The 20,254-nt window shown below is 43.8% G+C and overlaps 1 protein-coding gene across 1 annotated transcript in view; it reads right to left on the reverse strand.

The window, feature by feature from the left end:
* CRTAC1 (cartilage acidic protein 1) overlaps positions 1-20,254 on the reverse strand; it is a 164,667-nt gene that overhangs the window by 115,059 nt on the left and 29,354 nt on the right. The window lies entirely within an intron of this gene.

The raw sequence follows: 20,254 nt of genomic DNA on the forward strand, positions 1-20,254 counted from the left end.
AGCTTGGGTGGGAATTGTTTTCTTCTCGGTCTCCAGAGCTGTTTAACCCCTTGAAGACATAAAATGGATTTCCTCGTAAACTCCCCGGTGTGCCCTCCCCCTCCTCCCGCTCCCCCTCCTTGCTGGGCCACCCCCGGCCTCTGCCGGGAGCTGCGGGGACGCGGCTGGCCCTGGACTGCCTCCCGTTCGGGATCAGGGAGGAAAAGCTCGGATCCTACGGGCCGGTATTTCTGCTCCTTGCTCAGATAGGGAAAAAGACCCTTTTCTTCTGCTTGATATATTTAGTAACGACCTTAAAGAGTCTGTGAGGCTGAATGAATTGGTGCATCTCGGTGCATTGGAAGCAGCTGCCAACGCGCAGACAGGAGGAGGGAGAGCCTGGAGGGGAGGACGGGGAGGAGGGGGAGGGGTAGGACCGGGGAGGAGCGGAAGGGGAGGAGGGGAGGGGTAGGACCGGGGAGGAGGGGAGGGGGATGGGAGGGAAAGGGGGAGGGGGAGGAGGAGTAAGGGGGAGGGGGGAGGGGGGAGGGGGAGGGGAGGGGAAGGGGGAGGGGAGGGGGAAGGGGGAGGGGAAGGGGAGGAGGGGGGAGGCGTCGGGGAGAAGGAGCAGGAGGCGGGAGAGAGGAGAGGAGGGAACGTGGAGACCTGCGGGAGGAAGCCTGCAGGCTGCGTGCACAAGCCCCTGGCTGTCTCCGCGGCTGGCCTGGGATCGATTCCCGGGTGACTGTGCAGGGTCAGCCCAGCGTGGGGTGGCGGTGGGGGCGGCGGTGGCCAGAGCCTACCGTTAAATCTGGCTAAATGGCAGCACTTAAGGGCCCTGTGAAGGAATCCAATTTGCTCACAAGGATCGTCTACAAATTTATATGTCGGCACTTAACACAAAATGCTCCCGGACCAATCCCAGGGCGGACGGGGAGCTGGGGCCTGGCTGACTGATTCTGCGGACCCTCACTCCCCTCACCCCCTCACAGAGAGCGCGGGGTGGGGCGGGCAGCAGCGCCTGTTCGCGACCTGCCTCCTGGCTGGAAGGTTCAAAGGCCTCCAGTCCTCCCAGGTCCTGTGTACGGAGCTGTGGGGCTGTGCGAGGGATGGAGGGGGCGGGGCAGGGAGCTACAGACCTGTCTTTCCTCCTTTTCTTAAGGGGAGAAGTAGCTGAAAGATTCAACACAGCTTGGCGTTCAAGAGGAGAAAGAGGATTAACCCTGTCAGTCCTTCAGCTCAGGTCAGGATGGAGCCCCATCTTCCTTAAGGACTCCTCCGGGTTATTGCCAAGTGGCACATTTCTCTTAAAACCCTCAGCCACATCTCTCTTGTGGAGTCCTAGAGAGACCATTTCTATAAACGACAGAAATGTGCCCCTTCCTCCAGGCCTGCACAGCCTCACACCTGGGGCAGGGCTGGGACATTGAAGGCTGGTTCTCCAGCCTCCACTCACGCACCAAGGCCCTGTCTAAGGCTACTCTTCCCTCTGCACAGCAGCCTCTGCCACCTGAGAGGGGGAAGCAGGGTACACCTGGCGGAGCTTGCTCCTGGGCCCTTTGGGTGAGGAGCCAGCTCGATGCTGCCTCTTGAGGCCGTGAAGAGTCCCAAAGACGTGAAGCCATGGAAGGAAGAGGAACTATCTCCCTGGTGTGTGGTTCCCCTCCTCCAGCCACATTTTACATCCTAGGGCCCCTAAAGGAACCGTGGATACGGAGCCCAAAGTCCCAGAGGAAGATGGGCTTAGGTGGCCTCTGAGGATCGTAAAGACTGTCCAGGGTGGGGGCTGCTGCCTGGAGAGCCCATTCTTGGCTTTCTAGAGCTCGGAATGGTAGGCGGCCATAGATTGCTCTCTTCAAGGGTTTTGCTGATTAGGTGACTCAAAAGCCTGTAGTGAAGGATAAACAAACATCTTCAGTAGGTACTCAGTGCTTACTCTGCTTCTAACAAAGCTCAACAGACTTGATTAGTGGTTTAAAAATGAGGGTAATAAAAAAGAAAATCAAATGTCTTGTATATAGAGGCAAAAGAATTTCAGTTAACAGCACAGGCGCCAGCTCCAGGCTGCCTGGGTTCAAATCCCAGCTCCCCATGGACTACTATCTGACCTGGGGCAAGTTACTTGACCTTGCTGGGTTTCATCTGTCTCACCTGTTATATGGGGATGATAACATAAGTACCCCCCTCACGGGGTTAATGAGAGTATCAAATGAGCTAAGAACATCTCTGATACGTGGTAAGAGCTTCATACATAGTAGCAATTGTTGGTTTTGCTGAAAATGCTCATCCCCTGGTTGAAATTCTATCTATTCTGATGGGCAAACCAGACCCATTGCTACCCCTTCCATGAGGTCATCCCAGACTTCTCCAGTTAGCATTAACCTCCAGGGCTGGCCTGTTAGCTCAGGTGGATAGAGCACAGCCTCATAATCTTACAGTTATAGGTTTGGATCCCCATACCGGCCAGCCACACACACACAAAAAGTTAACTTCCTGCCCCATCTAGCTCCAAACTTGCCTTTAATCCAGAACTTATCACATTCTGTTTTTCACACCAGGTATCTGTGGATGTGTCTACAGGCTCAACTGTAACAGATAACAATCTTCTTGATTACAGGACTACACCTTATGTCTTTGTTTCTCCTCGAATGATTGGCAAAGTTCCTCCATACAGCTCAATGAGTGTTTGTTGAATTGAATAAAATGCACACAAACACAGGCCAGCTCCATCATTTTTGTTACATTTAGGCCCAGGGATCATCTCATTGAAAGGTGTGAAGTAGATATTCCCCTTAGCACCTCAGAGTCTTTGCTGGACCTTCAAGCTGTCATAGGAAAAGTGGGAATATTTGCAAAGCATTTCTATGCAGTTGATATTCAAGTGCAGTTTACTGCCAAATTAGTATTGGGTTTGCCTGGAATTTATGGGTAAGTTCTGAACAGCTGGGCCAGGTGGGCCCCTGACAGCTAAGAAGGCCCAGGGTAATTGATAAAGGGGCCTCCACTCAGGCATCTTTTATGACAGGTTCTATAAGTCCTTTGGCAAGCTGCTCATCATGACAGGAGCTGAATTGTGATGTCTATGGTTGGGGAGGAAGGCAGCAGCTCTAGGAACACGGTCTGGCCAGGAATGAGATGGGAGCAAGGCTCAGGAGTTGTAATTGCATCGCAGCAGGTTCTTTCAGGACCAGCTGCGCTCACCCAGGGAGGAAGGGCACTCTGAAAGGTCCCCCAAATCAAGTCAAGTCAGTTTTTTCCTCTCTCTGGGTAACAGTGGCTCGTGCAACGACATTCCTGCTGTTAAAAAGAAAACCAGCTGTTTACAATCTATGTTGATTTTGTTTCCTGAGATAATGGCTAGTCTCCAGGGTACCCATCCAAATCTGAGAATGGAGAACCCTGGGGAGGGATGTCGGCTCTGAGACCAGAGAGGAACAAGATCTGGTTAGCAAGGAATTAGAAGGCAGCTATGTCATCCTTGGAAGGGTAACTAAGAAGAGAAATGTTGGGTTTATGGAGTTAGGTTTTGCTATCAAAACTGAAAACCTAAAATAACTCAACAACTTCCCTATTAGAATTGATGAGTATCTCACAAGCATAAATCAGAGTGGCAGGGAACCAATATGCTGTGATCATCAGTATGTATGGCCTGACCTGAGGCTGTGCCTAAGACAAAGGAGGGATTTTACACCAGCGCAGACTCTAGCCTTTCTGCTATTCCTGAGGGGGAGCGACAGTCTCCACTGCCTCTTCCCAGGGTTGTAAGGACTTCATTCAACCTCTGATACTGGACTGCTGGGTAGCAAGTGGGGAGGCTCACCTCAAGGACATAGTCCACCTGGTCAAATAGCCAGACTATGAACTAATCCCCACCCCTACCCCCACTTCCAACCAAATGGCCATGGTTGGCATCTATGATGACCTAATACTTTGCTACTCAAAGTGTGGTCTGTGGCCCAGCAGGAGTAACATCATCTGGGAGCTTGTCAGAAATTCGGAATCTCAGGACCCGACCCTGACTGACCAAGTGAGAATCTGTGTTTAAACAAGGTCTCTGGTGATTTGTGTATATACAAAAATTTCAGAAGCACTGCCTTGATCTCCATTTCTTACCATCACCTTGGGAGAGTCCCTTTACCCATTCTCCACCTCCACCTAAGTTTTTTCTTACCCCCAAAATGGGGATATATACTCCCTTTCCTCTTATATCATAGGGTTGTTATGAGGCTCCAATGAGACAAGGAATGTAAAGAAATTTATAGTGTTGGGAAATGCAAGGGATTGATGTGCACACCACAACCTCAGCTTGCTTTCTGTTCTTCACATGCACCAAGCTCATTCCTGCCCCAGGATTTTTGCACAGGCTGTTTGATCTGCCCTGTGACACTTGGAGTCAGTCGCTTCCTCGATGCCCTCATTATTCTTCAGAACCCAGTGGCAATACCCCTGATATAGGGGCTCTTCTCCCAGGTCCTTGAGAGTAGCTCCTTTGTCATTCAAGTCTCAGTTCAAAGGTCTTCCCTTCAGAAAGGTTTTCCTGTACCTCCCAATCTACAGCTATGCTCCCTTATCTTCATATCACTTACCACTCTCTAAAATGACCTTGCTTCTGGTTTGTTTGGTGGTTCCCTACGAGGGCTTTGGGGAGGTAAGAATCTGGTCTGACTTGGCTACCATTCTTCTTCCAGCCATTAGAACACTGCCTGGCATTCGGTAGGCATTACACTCACCTTGCTGAATGATTTGATGAATTAACATCGGTGTCTGGAAGTGTTTGTAATGACTCAGGATTGAGAGCGGAGATGGGGGGGCGGGGCTGGTCTTTGGCTCATTTGTGTGGATGCCTCAGTGGGGTCTCCTGCAAATGTTATAGTCAAAGTGTCTAAGACCCAACCAAAAGCTCCCTCAGAGAAATTCTTCCTCCAAGTCACAGTTTTGCACTGGCCAGGAAGCAGGGCTGGGCTCATACTTGTGCTTATGTGGCATTCGAGTTCAGTGACAGCCGAAATGCCAAAGCAGTGGCCCACTGAGGGTGGTTTCCTGACCCTCAGCGTCAGCCCAGACCTAGTTCATCAGAAACTATGGGGATAGGGTCACGCCATCTATTTAAACAAGCCCTCCATGAGGTTCTGATACACTCTGGAGCTTGGGAACCACTGCAGTAAAGGAGCAAGAGAATTCTCCTTTTTCCAAGCTCTGACCTGTGCAGGCATTAAGGGCATTAGATTTTGGTGTTCAATGAGGAGCTGGGGAGTGAATGGACAAAAGGACTGATGTCACACCCTGCTGGTTATTTGGGTTTTCTTCTTTCAGCCCTCACATGACTCCCTTTGATTGCTGGAAATGGGAGACAGTTGGTCGACACTGAGTGATTCTTCTTTTACCAGTGTTTTTTTAGAGTAAGTCAGGCTGATTTAATTTAAATGAGCCAAGGCAGCAGAGCGGTGGTTCTCAACCCTGGCTGCACTTTAGAATCACCTGGAGTGCTTTAAGATACTGAAACCTGGGCCGCACCCCAGTCCCATTAAATCAGAATGTCTCTGGAGTGAAGCTGGGTACCAGTATTTTTTTCAAAGCTCTCCAGATGATCAGATGATTCTAACTTGCAGCCAGGGATGAGAAACACTGCAGTATTGTCCAACACCTTCTCTCCCAAGCCTGCCTGATAATAAGAATCACCAGGGGCACGTATTAAAACTACCAATTTCCCAAGACCACCACATCAGAGAAGCTCCAAGGGCCTGAGGGCTGTCTCTTTAGCAAACACCTTTGGTGATTCTTCTAACCAAGCTGAGACACAGTGGTCCAATGGCCTGTGCGAGCTCTGGGATTGAGTTCTAGCTTCACAACTGAAAGCGACCTCAGGAAACATTCTTGGACCTCCGTCTACTCATCTGTAAGAGGCAGGAAATGATAATATCTCAGAGGAGTGCAGAGGATTAGATGAGAAGATTCATGTAAAGTGCTCAGCACAGCGCCAGGCACACACAGAAGGTGCTCAATAACTGTTACTTGCCACTCCCACCCTCACATCAGGTGGGTTCTGGGGAAGCTGTTTCTAGCAAAGCACTTGCTTTTATTTCAGTTTTGGGCAAATGTTTGGGTCCTGTCTCCCTTTTAAATCAGAGACCATGCCTATCATTTTCTTCTAAGCCTCCAGAACCTCCAATACTATATTCTACACTCCAAGAGTTCCATACCTGCTGGCTGAAGGGTGGGTTTTAATCCACCATCAGTAGTGCCTGTGAGGAAGTCCTGAATTCACATCGCAGCAATTGGGCCCTTAATAATGAGGGGAGAGAGGAAGTGACTGACTCCGAGTCACAGAAGCAAACCAGGTGGGAGCTGAGACACTTTAGATCATGTAGTTCACCTTCCTCACACCACAGCTAGGAGGCAGAGGGCTTTTAATTCCCAGCACACTGACAACAACTTAGAGGGAGAGAAAGGAAGGCAATTATACACCAGGGCAGAGGCTCAAAGAAGTCTGGTACAGAAAAGAGATGAAAAAATGATCCCATGAAGGTGTCTAGTATTCCTTCAACATTTAAAACACAGATAGATTTAAGCAGTACACATACATGGAGTAGTTGCTGGCTTCCTTGTTAATCCTGGATGGAGACGTGCTAAGTAAGAAAGAATCCGTTGCTGTGTTCCGGAAAGAGCATTTCACAAACCTCAGTTAAGACAATTATTGAGGAACATGTTTTCAACTCCATCCTGCAATATGAGACAAAAGAATCTGCAGAATCCCTCTGATTCTTGACAAGGTGCAGAAAATCATCAAGGAGCTGAAAAAACAAGGTGCCTGGAGCCAATGGAATTTCTGCTAAAATTTTCCAAATTAGGTGAAGAGAAACACATAATTGCTCTCCCTGTTCTCATCCTGACGATCTGAAATGCTGAAAAAAATTCTTGGGTGACCCTATGAATGTTGTGATGATGATCATTAAGAGTTTTTTCCTGATTATAAAAAAAAAGCACTTTGTGCAAATTTTACAAAAATTGGAAGAAAAAAACCCCAGAAAAATGTAAGAAAGGAAATAAAAATCACCTCTAAATTGGCCACCTAGAATAACTTTGAATACCTTGGTATATTTCCTTCTAGTCTTTTTCTGCACATGTTTAAATGTTTTACAAAGTTGGGATCATATTGTATTGAGTATCACATTATACTTCTTTCCCATAGTTATATCATGAATATTTCCTTCCTGTCCTTAATATTATTTGAAAAGAATTTTTAATGATCACATAGTAATTCATCATGTTGGTATTCCATAATTTACTTAACTATTTTGTTATCGAAGTTGCTTCTGGTTTTTTGCTGTTGTAACAAATAGCCTTTCACATAAATTTTTGACCATATATTTCTGATTATTTCCCTAGGACAGAACTATAAAAGCAGATTTATAGAATCAAAGGATCTGTGTATTTTTAAGACACTTAGTACCTTTTGACAAATTTCTTTCCAGATTTTTGAACCTGCACTAGTAGTTCATGAAAATACTCACCTCACCATATCTTTGCCCACAGTGAGTAGCATTATCTGCCTAAATTTTTGCCAGTTTCGTTTGTGAAAACTAGAGTCTGATTTTATGCTGCATCTTGAAAATTCTTAGTTGAAGTTGTATATATATATTTCTGTCTATTCACCATTTGCAACTCTTCTTTTGTGAATTATTGGTTATGATTATTTTAAGAATTCACATACAAAGTGAAATTGCACATATCACATTATAGGAAATCCTTTCACACGAGCTGTCTCCTTTCAGCATCTCACTATGGCTTTAAGTCATGTAGACTCAGACCCACAAATGGCTACTTTCATCTCTTGCCAGCGGCAAGAAAAATTCAGAAACCATAATCCTATTCTTTTTACCTTATCTGATTTCATGAAAGCATCTGACTCACTCAAATGATAGCTATTGTTGGAAGATGCTCATCAATAAAAATGTCCACCAAAATGTGTCAACATTTGTTTTCTCTATGATGCTTTATGGACAGAAATCTTTGATAATGTGTACATTTTCAGACCCTTCAAGGTCAACACAAAAGTCAAACAAGGTTGGGTCTCATTCTAATGCTCCTTGACATTTCTTTTTCTAATGGTAAGTTATGTCACTAACTATCTTCCAGCACGAAGTTGAAGCAGTCGGTGGACAATAAATCTCTGCTGACTCTGAAGGAGAAGTAAAACTCACTCTGATCTAATCAAATCTAATCATCAAACTCAAAAATGCTGCTGCTGCTGCTTTAATTTCAGTAACAGATCTTCACACAACTGTCAACATCATTACCAAAACACATCAGAAAATTGGATGAAAGCGCAACACATAGACAATCATAATCCCCTGTCATCAATCTCTAGCGGTCTCCAGTTGACAATTCAGATTAGGGAGTAAGCCTCTGGGGAACACATTTTGTAAATCACCTTTACAAAAGGGTAATATTAATCCCAGAAGCACCTCCATTGTGCAAATTCAGGCACTGGCCAATTGAGAAATAGGAATTAAAAGAGCATCACAACATTTGCACCAAGTTTATGGTCCAGCTTATGTGTTATAGAATGACATGACACAGACAACTAAGAGTTGAAGGAAGTGAGGAAGTTGTTGCCTATGGGAAGATTTTCAAATACACAGAGTAAATGCACAAACAATTTTTGACAAACAAAAGCCAAGAGCATTGAGCAATGGTCAGTCGATAGCATTTCTGCTGGGTAACCCATGTGGACCTTCAATTGTAGACTCTGGAGATGAACTTTCTATGCTAATGTGGTGACTTGAGCATGCTCAGGAGAATGGCAAAACAATGTTTTTGAGAATAAGCACCAAACAAATATGGAACATGTCAAGGGGCAATGGTGATGTCCACCATGGGGAGGGAGCCCATTGTGAGACTCCCCTCAATTACCAGGGAAGTCACAGAGAAAGTTAAAGCTATTCACCCACAAATACTTAGCAAGCACCTATGTTGTGTCAAGCACTTTGCTTACACTCAAGAAAGCATGTTCAGAGAGGTTAAATAATTTGTCCAAGGTCAGACAGATAGTTAAAGCCAAGACATTCACTAAGAAACTAGCATTTCAATTTTTTATGACAAGAGATAGAAAAAGAATGTTTGACAGAAATGACTTACAGAACAAATAAATAATCCAAGACTGTCTTGGAGGCTGCCAAAAGTAGAGATTCTTCTCTCTCTCCCCTCACTGGGCTGTGATCTTTTGATCATAAAGATGGAAATTGCAAGACACCATGAGACAGAAATCAATTCTGAAAGCTTCACTCTTCCTTTGTTTCCCTATCAAAAGACACATCAAGAACTACCACATTTCTTCTGCCCACTACCTGAAAGTAGAATTCTTCAGTTGTGAGAATTGTCCAGGACACTGGACCTGGCAATGGCATTGGGGTAGATGACAAGATTTATCCATTCCTCTCGCCTGTATGGGCACAGCGAGGTGACCATATCAAGATGGGAGTGGGGTGGGGTGTGTTGCACCAACTCTAATGTTTCAATTTGAGGCTCATAGTGTCATGCAAAGATATGTATACAGCACCCCCTCACTTTTGTTTTGAAAAACTCAATGGCAAGCCTTTCTGCAATCTAAGAGACACTTAAAAAGCAAGAAAGCATGATGCCTTCACAAGGGCTTTAAAGCAGGGGTTTGCTGATGGATGTTATATGTTCTCTTATGTTTGATTTGCAGCCCATCCTGCTTAAGAACAATGCCACTGCCTGTGGTTGCTTCCCATGTGAAGGGGAAAATTCTTAAGTGGCCATATCTTGGGGTGGGGAAGGGTCTCAGACTGTATGTAGGGGATTTCCCAAAGGGTCTTAAAAAAAAAGTCTAATTCTCAGGCTTGGAGACGCATCTCTACCATAGAGTGTGACTTTCAGACAATGAGATGGGCTATTTAATAAATGTACCAGAATATATCCATCAAAATGAGTATTCCTTCCCCTTCTGAGCAGTTATCAGAGATGCCAGATATTTATCACAAGGCTGCTGCCATTGTTCCAGATACTTTGGGAGCTCCCTTGAGAATTTTCTTCAAATCGATGCCATATTATTTGGAATAAGCACAATGGTGGCAGATCCTCATCCTCTGAGGCTGGATTTTATTTTTGGGAACAGTCAAGAGGTTTTTCGGCATTCGTAGCCAAGCCCGGTGAATAACCAGCTGATTGAGCTGGTAATGTTGTTTTGGGTCCAAATTGAAACATTGTTATAAGGTCCTGTGTTCTTTTGTGGCATGAAAACAGGCTCCTAAGGTCATTTCAAATGAGGAGGTCCTGCACTGTTTGAGTCTTGGTGGCACCGCTGGACCAGGGATATGACCTTCCAGTAGTCCTCTGTGAAGAGGACAACACTAATTTGGGTAAGTGATGCTCAGTGGGGTTCTTTCGTTGTAAGCAACAGAAACTGACTCTGACTAACTTATATGAAAAGGAAAATGGAGTGGCAGGCTATGGGGGAGCTTGCTGGTTCAAGCAGAAGGCCAAAGGACCAGTCTCGGAACAGATTACTCCAGAAGGAGCCTGAACCCTCCAACAGCCTAGCTCAGGTGCTACAGCTAAAATAACTAAATTCCAAATGATTCTTCCATCCTTGCATTACTCTGTCCCAAAATGAAAGACTCAGGGGAGATTCCAACTGGATGCACTTAGGACTTGTGCCCACCTCTTGGCTCCACTCCTTGGCATCAGATGGAAGAGCCTCCAGGGATCCTTCTGGCTTCTGTAAAGTGAGGGCAGTGTTCCTTGGTCACCATTTCTCCAAACAGTCCACAAAATGGGAGAAGCAGTTTCCCACTAAGAAACGAGGGTATTTTTAGGACGAAAGAGTAGATGCTAGGCACCAAAAAGTGAGAAATATGAACCAGAGCTTAGTCCTTTTATTATTCTTATTATTACTGTATAATGTTGTGTATAATATTAAGCTTTGTTCTATTTGTCAACATTTTTCTCACATTGTAAATTACATTGGCCTCATTAGCCGTCTTCAGTTCCATGAGCTGATGGAGCCTTTCTCCTTTATCTTATAGCTCCTAAAAAATGTGTTGGTTTGTGGACTGCCCCTTCTTCTCCAGGTGGAGCCAGACCCAGTCCCTTTCCTTCAGAGCACTTGTGAGTCCAGGGAACCAGCTAGGTTCTCCTCCTCCTAATGAAGAAAGCAGGTGCTCTTCCTGTTTGCAGGTATGTCTGCCACAGTCACATTTGGCAGTCATGCCGAGGCCACACTGTGCAGCTGTCATTGTGGATGAGCTGGGGTGTGAGTGAGAACAGCCTTAGGTCAGCCCAGAGATGCACTTGCTTCTGCAAAGTGCCAAGGCCCTCTGTACACAGAATGTGCATGCTCTCAAGAAAGCCAGCCACCAGCCTTTGCAGGGGAAACCGCCCTCCAACTCCTGCCCACAGAGGAAAGGCCATGTGCATGCACTGAGACCATTATTAACAAGCAACAGCCCCCAAGACAGTAGCTGGCTCACCCCACCCAGCTTGCCCAGCACAGAAATAGACCTCTTTGTGAACTACCAAGAGCTCTGGGGAACCCATCTGACCTCAGAGTCTCTGGCTAGCAAAGGACAGAAACACACAGCTCACACCCTCCCTATTGAGGCTCTCTGGGAAGTTCTTCCAAGCCAGAGCACCAAAAGAGGGCCACAAAAGCTGGCCCCAGCCCTCTGCAGTGCTGTTCATGCAGGTTCTGAGTGCTATCAAAGCTTCAGTGTGTGGGGGAAGGGCTGGGCTCTGGGAAGGAGGAAATGTGAAAGGGAGATGAGGCTTTGTCTCAGACAGAGCTCTGGGCCTGGGAGGTGGCTGCTTGGGGCTGAAATGCACCGAGTGCAGAAAGCCTCTGGGCTCTCCAGCAGCCTGCCACCCTACAGGGGAGAGTGGAGGTACAGGGTTTGAGTTCAAGACCCTCAGCAAGGACACTTACCTCTCTAGGTCTATCTCCTAATCTGTAATACAGGGCAAGACCTTCCCTTAGTGGTTTGATATATCAGGGAGAGCGTATGAAAACCATTCAGACTGGTGCCCACCAATGGCCAGCACTCAGCGAAGAGCAGCTCTTTCTTTTGGAGATGCCAATGTTATCCAGAGCAGTGTTTTCCAGACTTTGAGATTTCATGGCACAGTAAAATTTTAAAACACAAACTTTGGAGCATGTGCACAGGATTGCCAATGTTTTATTTTGCTGATAAAGAACAATACAAAACAGCAACAACTACCATCTATGATATAACCATAAAAGTACTTTTTAACACTGAAAAAAAGCAAGAAGGACAAAATCTTCGAATTTAAAAAAATTGATCATTTAGATGAGATATTTTTAGCTTCATGAAAAATTAGATAATTCTTATTAATTTTGCTACAAAGTGAAAACAAATTTATTCCAGACTGAGATAGCTCATTTGGGAACCAGAGGCATGGAGGAAAGAGTTTGGGTCCTGGAGCCAAACAAGCCACAGTCACCTCCCAGCTCTGCCCTTAAATAACTGTGTGACCTTCAGCAAGAGACCTGCCCTCTTGGTCTCACTTTCTTCCTTTACGAATTGGAAACAACAGCACCTCTTTTGTAAATGAGAATATGTATACAGGGCAAAGCATAGAGTTCGGTGCATAGTAGGTACTCATTAAATGCTAATGCCAAAGCCTCCCAAAGTTTGAGAGAGGACTGGATCAATTCCAGTTTTTGAGACACTCAGTCTATTAAAAAATGAAGAAATGCCAAAACAGAGTTGCCATTCACATAATTTAAAAATATTCACATTAGAAAAAAATACTCAAAACATATCCACACACAAATACAATGGTTATATAGCCTCATGAATCTCACATTTGTGCAAGCGAGGTTGGAGGCCAGCAGTCCCCAGTGATAGCCCTGATTGACTCCTTTCTAAGCCACAGTGCTGATGGATGACATACTCCAAGACACTGATTTTACTCGTCTTTCCTCTCCTTTGTTTCTTTTTCCCTGCCGGGTTCATGTGGAACATTTCTCCAGGTTTCTCTGCCTTTAGTTCATAATTCTGAGCATGCAAATTTTCTTGGAAATCTAGTTGGTGCCTTTTTTGCATCACTGGATCTCAATAGGTTTCAAAAGGACTAAAATTGAGGGTTAGAAGGGAAGATAAATGAGTGCTGAAGTGGATGATTTAACCAGGAGATTCCAGGGCAACCAGTGAAGGGGAAGGGGTCTGTGCTGAAGGTCCCTGGGGAGGTGATGAAGACATGCCAGCACAAGGCTCTGCGAGGTTTTCCCAAGAGGTGTGCGTCTGTGTGTGTGTGTGTGTGTGTGTGTGTGTGTGTGTGTACGCATGTGCATCTGTGTGCTCCTTGTTTCTCTACAGAAATTCAAATGTTCTGTTGCTTTGCTTATTGCTGCCCCCCCCCACTAGAATATCACTCCCTTGAGAACAGGGACCATGTGTGTCTTGGCCACCACTATGTCTCTAGTGCTGAATCCAGGGTTGGGCACACAGGGGGTGCTCAACGGATGTTTGCTCAATAAGTGTCTGTATCATAATCGTGTGTCTGCTCAGCCCTCTTCCTTCCGGATCTACGAGAACCCCTAACATTTGGAGGATCAATCCTTCCCCCTTTCCCAACCATACACTTTCCCTGAACTACAGGGATGGGCATGTGGCTGGCCAGAATCCTTTTCGTATAACTTGAACTTTCTCTCTGGCAGTTGGGCTGGGAAGATATATGGCCAGGACTGCTGGAAGTTTTAGTTCAAGTCTCACAGAGAAAGATGCCTTGAAATAATTAGGCTGACAGGCCAAGACACAGAAACAGGGATGAGAGTCAGAAACACAGAGAGAGGCATCCTGGCCGTACCTGGTCTCTGGCTCCTGTCAGTCCTGACATCCCCCTGCTGCCCCCGTGCCTGCGTTCTCCAGGCTGAGTTGATCAGAGCTTCTTTTAGCTATGTGAGTTGCGCCACTATGCCTCCATTAAATCCTCTTTCAGGGGTGGAGGTTGGCAAGAGGTTAGTTTCTATTGCAATCAAAAGAGTTCTCACTAATCCAATTCATTAAAGATTAGAATTGCCCAGAAAGTAGCACTCAGATATTTGCTGACAGGCAAGACTCTGAAAGATCTTACGGGTAGATGAGAGGTGAGACAGTAAGAAATGATGATAGTGATGGTAAATAATATTTGAGTATTTTCCATGTGTCAGACACATAACCAAGCATTTGGTGTGCACCGTTTTGTTTAATTGCTGTGATGGTTAATTTTGTGTGTGAATTCGAGTAGGCCACAGAGTGCCCAGATTAAACATTGTTTCTGGGTGTGTCTGTGAAGGTGTTTCCAAATGAGATTAGAATTTGGGCCTGTGGACTCAGTAAACTACTCTCCCTGATGTGGGTGGACATTATCCAATCTGTTGAGGGCTTGAAAAGAACAAAAGGCAGAGGAAGGAGGAATTTGTCCCTTATTTCCTGCCTCACTGCTGAGATCCTCTTCTCCAGCCTTTAGACTAGGATTTGCATCATTAGCTCCCCGATTCTCAGGATCAGACTCAGACTGAATTTTATTACCAGCTTTCCTGGGTCTATAGCTTGCAGATGGCAGATTATGGGACTTCTCAGCCTCCATAACGGTGTGAGCCGATTCCTCATAATAAATCTCTCTCCCTCTCTGTTTGTAGATAGTTAGATAGATAATCTCCTGTTGGTTCTTTTCTCCTACTGGAGAACCCTAATAGAACTGCTACCACAGTGCCATGAATAGGCTATTAGTTATTATTGTCTCTACTGTGCAGATGAGGAAACCCAAACTCAGAGAGATTAGATAACTTGTTCTAAGGTTCCACAGCTAGAAGGAGAAGTAGCAAGAGTTTAAACACAGGTTTGTGTGACTCTCTAATTTGCCCCCTATGTTTTGTGAACATTTTTTCTGTCTTTTTCTTCTCTTCTTACTCATCTGTTCTCTTCTTCTCCCTCTATGTCTTGTCTGAAGGTTCTCACTCTCTCTTCTTTCAATAACCCTTCTCTTGCTCCTTTTAATCCCATTCTCATGATAGTACATACGCATATATTTTAAGATGATGGTTTCGACTTTTTTCAAGTTTAAAGATACATTTTAATGTTTAAAAAAATCTCCAAATAACGGTAGCTATACTAGCATCTATTGACAAAATGCCTATGCACAGATGGATTCTCAGATGCCTTGTAATAACTCCGTGACCTCTAGATTGGCATTCACTGCTTTAAATGTATGGGAGAATCCATACAACCATTCCTCTCACTGCTACCTGCTCGGTTTATTACAATATAGAAAAGGCTTATAAATGCTACTATAGAGCTCTTTTTTGCTCACCCTCTGCCTTAAGGCTACTAATTTCTTCTGAAATATGGTCTTTCCCCCCCTCCTTAATATGTTTAATTATTTAAGAAGGCATGAACTATTATACTTACATTTTATATATCACCACTTGATTATTAAGGGGCTGATTAATTCATGGGTTGCCCAAATCATGTCCTTCTCCTTTCTATCCCCATTTTGTTTTATCATTCCATTTCTTATTAGCATCTTGTAGCAAGAATGGACAGTGGGAGTGAGAAATGATTCTGGTTACAAATTATAAATTCTGATAAAAGGTTGGTTGGAAGAAGTCGAGATTATTTCCCAAAGTAAGAATTTCTTTAATTTGTTAGGCATATTGACTGTCTCTGAGCTTTGTGAAGGCAGGAATTGCTCTCATTTACTACTCACCTCCAGGGCTCAGCAAGGTGCTTGGCACATGGTAGATTAATAAAAAAATGTATAGGATGAATGAATAAGAGCTCATATAATAGGGGTAAATAACTTTCTTCTAGGGGAGACATTGATTATAGGAAACTAAGGGAAATAGAAGATAACTTATTTTAGGGTTGCATGTCTGCAGACAACATAGTATAGCAATGTTTAAATGACTGTGTTGAAAATTAACAACCAGAAGATATACAGTTCTAAATAAAAACAACAAATGTTTCACAGTGCCATAGTATCCCACTGATGAAAGGAGGGATAGAGAGAAACTGAGGTTTCTAAGATAAGGGTTGGTCCAGGTAAACTCCTCCTGTTATAAATATACTGCTATATTTATCCTATATATATCCTGTATATTATAAATAAACATAATCACCCTCAACACACTAACAACTGAGCACTTAGTATGTGTCAGGTGCTGTGTTAAGCAATTTATATGACTTATCTCATTTGTCTTCATCACAACTTAGGAAGTACTATTATCTAACAGGCATCAGAAAGTTACCAGTGTTCCTTGAAAATTTCTTTAGTTCTCCAGATTTTTGAACCAAGAATGAACTTGTCTTCTCTTTACTTCCTAGTTTTTAAATTAAAGATTTTTTTTCCCCATGAAATGTTAGGTGTGTTTGAAAGATGGACTTAGATTTTAGACATGCGCTTGGAAACGTTGAGGTATCTGTTATTTCACTAGCTTTTTGTCGTTAATGAATTGTCTGGTAAGGAAACTTTTGTAATGAGACTTGCCATACTTTTCAAAGTCCTCCTAATTTTTAGAAGCAAAATGGTTTGCATGTGAGGACGTAGAGGCAGGACAGGGGCTCTGGTGCTGTCCAGGAATCCGGTGCTGAAATGGCTTAACCGAGGGCTTCTCACAACAGCCAGATGGGGCAATGGATGATGGGAGCTGGCTGCCTTGGTGACAGCCTGGTGCAATCGCAGCTTCCTACAATAGGGAAGCACCTTTCGAAGATCCTGGAAGAACCAGAATTACAGCCCATCTCACTTAGAGGAGGTTGAGGGAAATGCCTAGCTATCTGCATCCTCCTTCTTCCAAACATCGTTCTAGCTCGGAGGAAAGAATATAGACAAGTTACTAATGGAAAAACATATGTTCAAAACAACAACAAACCAGGCTAATTATGGAAAACAGTATGGATTCTCCTTAAAAAATTAAAAATAGAACGACCATATGATCTAGCAATCCTACTACTGGGTATATATCCAAAGGAGATGAACGCAGTATGTTGAAGAGATGCCTACATTCCCACGTTAACTGGAGCATTATGCACAATAGCTAAGATATGGAATCAACCTGAGTATCCATCAGTGGATGAATGGATAAAGAAAACATGGTATATACACACAATGAAATGCTATTCAGCCTTTAAAAAAGAGAAGGAAATACTGTCATTTGCAACCACATGGATATACCTAAAGGATATTAAGTGAAACAAGCGAGGCACCCATATTGCATAATCTCACCTATATGTGGAATCTAAGAAAAGTTGAACTCATAGAAGCAGAAAATAGAATGGCGGTTACCAGGGGCTGGGGGGAGGGAAGGGAGATGTTAATCAAAGGATACAAAATCTCAGTTAGAGAGGAGGAATAAGTTCAAGAGACCTATTGTATAGCATAGTGACTACAGTTAATAACAATGTACTGTATTCTTGAAAATTGCTGAGAGAGCAGATTTTAAGTGTTCTCATTGTCACCACAAAAAAGAGAGAAATATGTGAGATAATGCATATGTTAATTATCTGATTTAGCCTATCACAAAGTGTATGTATTTTGAAACATCCTTGACTTATGATAGGATTATGTCCCATTAATCCCATAGTAAGTTGAAAATGTCATTACGTCAAAAATGCATTTAATACCCCTAAACAATCAAACCTCATAGTTTAGCCTAGCCTACCTTAAACATGCTCAGAACATTTACATTACTAACATTCGCCTATATTTGGGCAAAATCATCTAACGCAAAACGATATTTTATAACAAAGTGTTGAATAGCTCATGCAATTTACTGAATACTGTACTGACAGTGAGAAACAGAATGATCATATGGGCACTCGAAGTATGGTTTCCACTGAATGTGTGTCACTTTCACACCATTGCAAAGTCACAAAATTGTAAGTTGAACCGTTGCAAGTAGGGGATTGTCTGTACACAATTTTTATTTGTCAGTTAAAAACAAAAACAAAAACAAGGCTGGCCTTTTTACAACTGGTTAGTAGAGCATTTTAGAGAATTTCACTGCTTCTCTGAGGTGCTAGACAGGAACCAGGAAGAAACAGGACTGGAGGCTCAATGATATTGTCAGTCCTTTAGGACTGTCCAGTCAACAATTATTGTGGTTTAATGAAAGGAAGTGAACACAGGAACCATTGCTGTTATTGTAAAAGATCAAACCCATGACATCATAGAGAAATTCCATAGAGGGGGAAAAGCCATCTTACTACAACTCCAGATGAAATTCAGTGTAATAAGAAACTGAAATATTCACTGGGGACATGAACCTGATAAGTGTGCTGAACATGGAGTGCATGTCTTGTCTCTAGCATACGTGGCATTCTGCTCTGTTATTTCCATTTGTGCCTTGTCTTTCTTATGACTAAGATGGCTTAAAAGAAGGGACCATATTCTTGCATCTGCCAAAGCACTGAGCACACAGCTATGCACACGGTAGATAGGTATGCAGAATTTGTTTATAGAATTGATTGGGATGTTGCTCTGAAAACTAAACTCCTTGAATCGATTGCTTCTGAGCGTAGCTAATGTTTATTATTGTCATTAATCCTCTTACCTAAGATCCTCCATCCATCCATAAGACCCCTGCCTATTTCATTTCATTTCATTTCATTGAACACCAACTATGTGCTAGGCACTGCAGGTGCACAGATGAAAAAGATAAAGTCTCTGCCTTTAGGAGTCTGCAATCTAATGTGAGAGGAGGAATTTTTAAATATTATTGATCAAAGTATGTATATAGAATGTTTATTGTTTAATTAAATAACACTGTGGGTTTGTTTTTGTTTTTGTTTTGTTTTTGGTTTGAGCTTCTTTTTAAATCTGATCCAGCTCCTTCAGAAACATAGGTTGACACCTATCACAGACTGTCAGCTGTTCCTATATAGTTTTAAGAATCTTCCCTCTGACCCCAGCATCTCCTTTGGGGCTAGGCATGGCTATGCTCTGGTCTGTAACCCAGCACTAGATAGGGTGATTGCTCTGGTCTGAAAAGGAGCTTCTCTTGTCTGATGTATAAGCCATGAATTTTGGTATTAAATGAGAAAAGTAGCTGTAGAAAAGAGGAGGGAGAGGAGGATTTACTGGAGGTATGCAAAGGTATTCTAAGAATGATAGGTCTGGGGACATTGGGGACAGGAATGTCATCTTCATTCTCTGTTTCCTCCATGGGGGACAGGGTAGGTGATATATCCTTACAACTCATAATCCAAGAACAAAGGGAGAGCTTTCTTTCTTAGATTCAAGATAGAAAATCTGATATCAAGGGCCGGCCCATGGCTCACTTGGGAGAGTGTGGTGCTGATAACACCAAGGACATGGGTTCAGATCCCATATAAGGACGGCTGGTTGGCTCACTTGGGAGAGAGTGGTGCTGACAACACCAAGTTAAGGGTTAAGATCCCCTTACCGGTCATCTTTAAAAAAAAAAAAGAAAGAAAGAAAATCTCATATCAAGACAATAATTGGACAGTCTTAAGTTCAGGGAACCCTGGATTAATTCCCAGTGACCAAAGGGTTCCTTTTTTTTTGACAGTGAAATATAACTTAAGCTTTTTTTTGAGGGGGGTACATCGGGGGTGGGATCAGTTGAAGCAGCCAAAGACGACCATGTTCTCCATGAAGGTGCCAAAGTCCTGGCACTGTTTCTGGTTCTCTTCCTCTTGGCATTCTTCTCCCTCAGGCCAGTGCTCAAAGTGCTGCTTTGATTGGCATCCCCACAGCATCCTGTGATTGGAACAGTTTTCCAAAGGAGTGGGGAATGAAGAAGCCGTGGAGGCCCAAACAGCAGATCCTGCTACCTTGTCCTGTGTGAGGAGCCACCAATGCGATGTTACTTTCCAGGAGAATCCTCGTTAGCCTGTCATCTTTCCACTGCTCACTCATGAACAGCGTACAGAGTGACTATAACACTAGGGCATAGCAAAGGATACTGGGTAGTTGTCCATGATCTTATATGGCTGTAATACTTTTAAAAACAACATAGAAAGATGGCTGCTGGGGGAAAGTGGTCCTTTTTGATGTGCCCAGTCACACATTCCTTTAGTTGACAAAGCCAAACACCAGTGATCTTGGATGGTACTATCTCTGGTGGCAAAAGACTCTGATCTTAAACTCCTGTACTCTTCCAAACAGGGACAGTCAAAGGTCTGGCCTGGCTACTTGACTGCACGCAGCTTACTGCACATGCTTCTACACACACACACACACACACACACACACACACACACACACACACACACACACACACACATATCCT

Source organism: Cynocephalus volans, chromosome 7 (assembly GCF_027409185.1).
Source record: "Cynocephalus volans isolate mCynVol1 chromosome 7, mCynVol1.pri, whole genome shotgun sequence".
Taxonomy (NCBI): domain Eukaryota; kingdom Metazoa; phylum Chordata; class Mammalia; order Dermoptera; family Cynocephalidae; genus Cynocephalus; species Cynocephalus volans.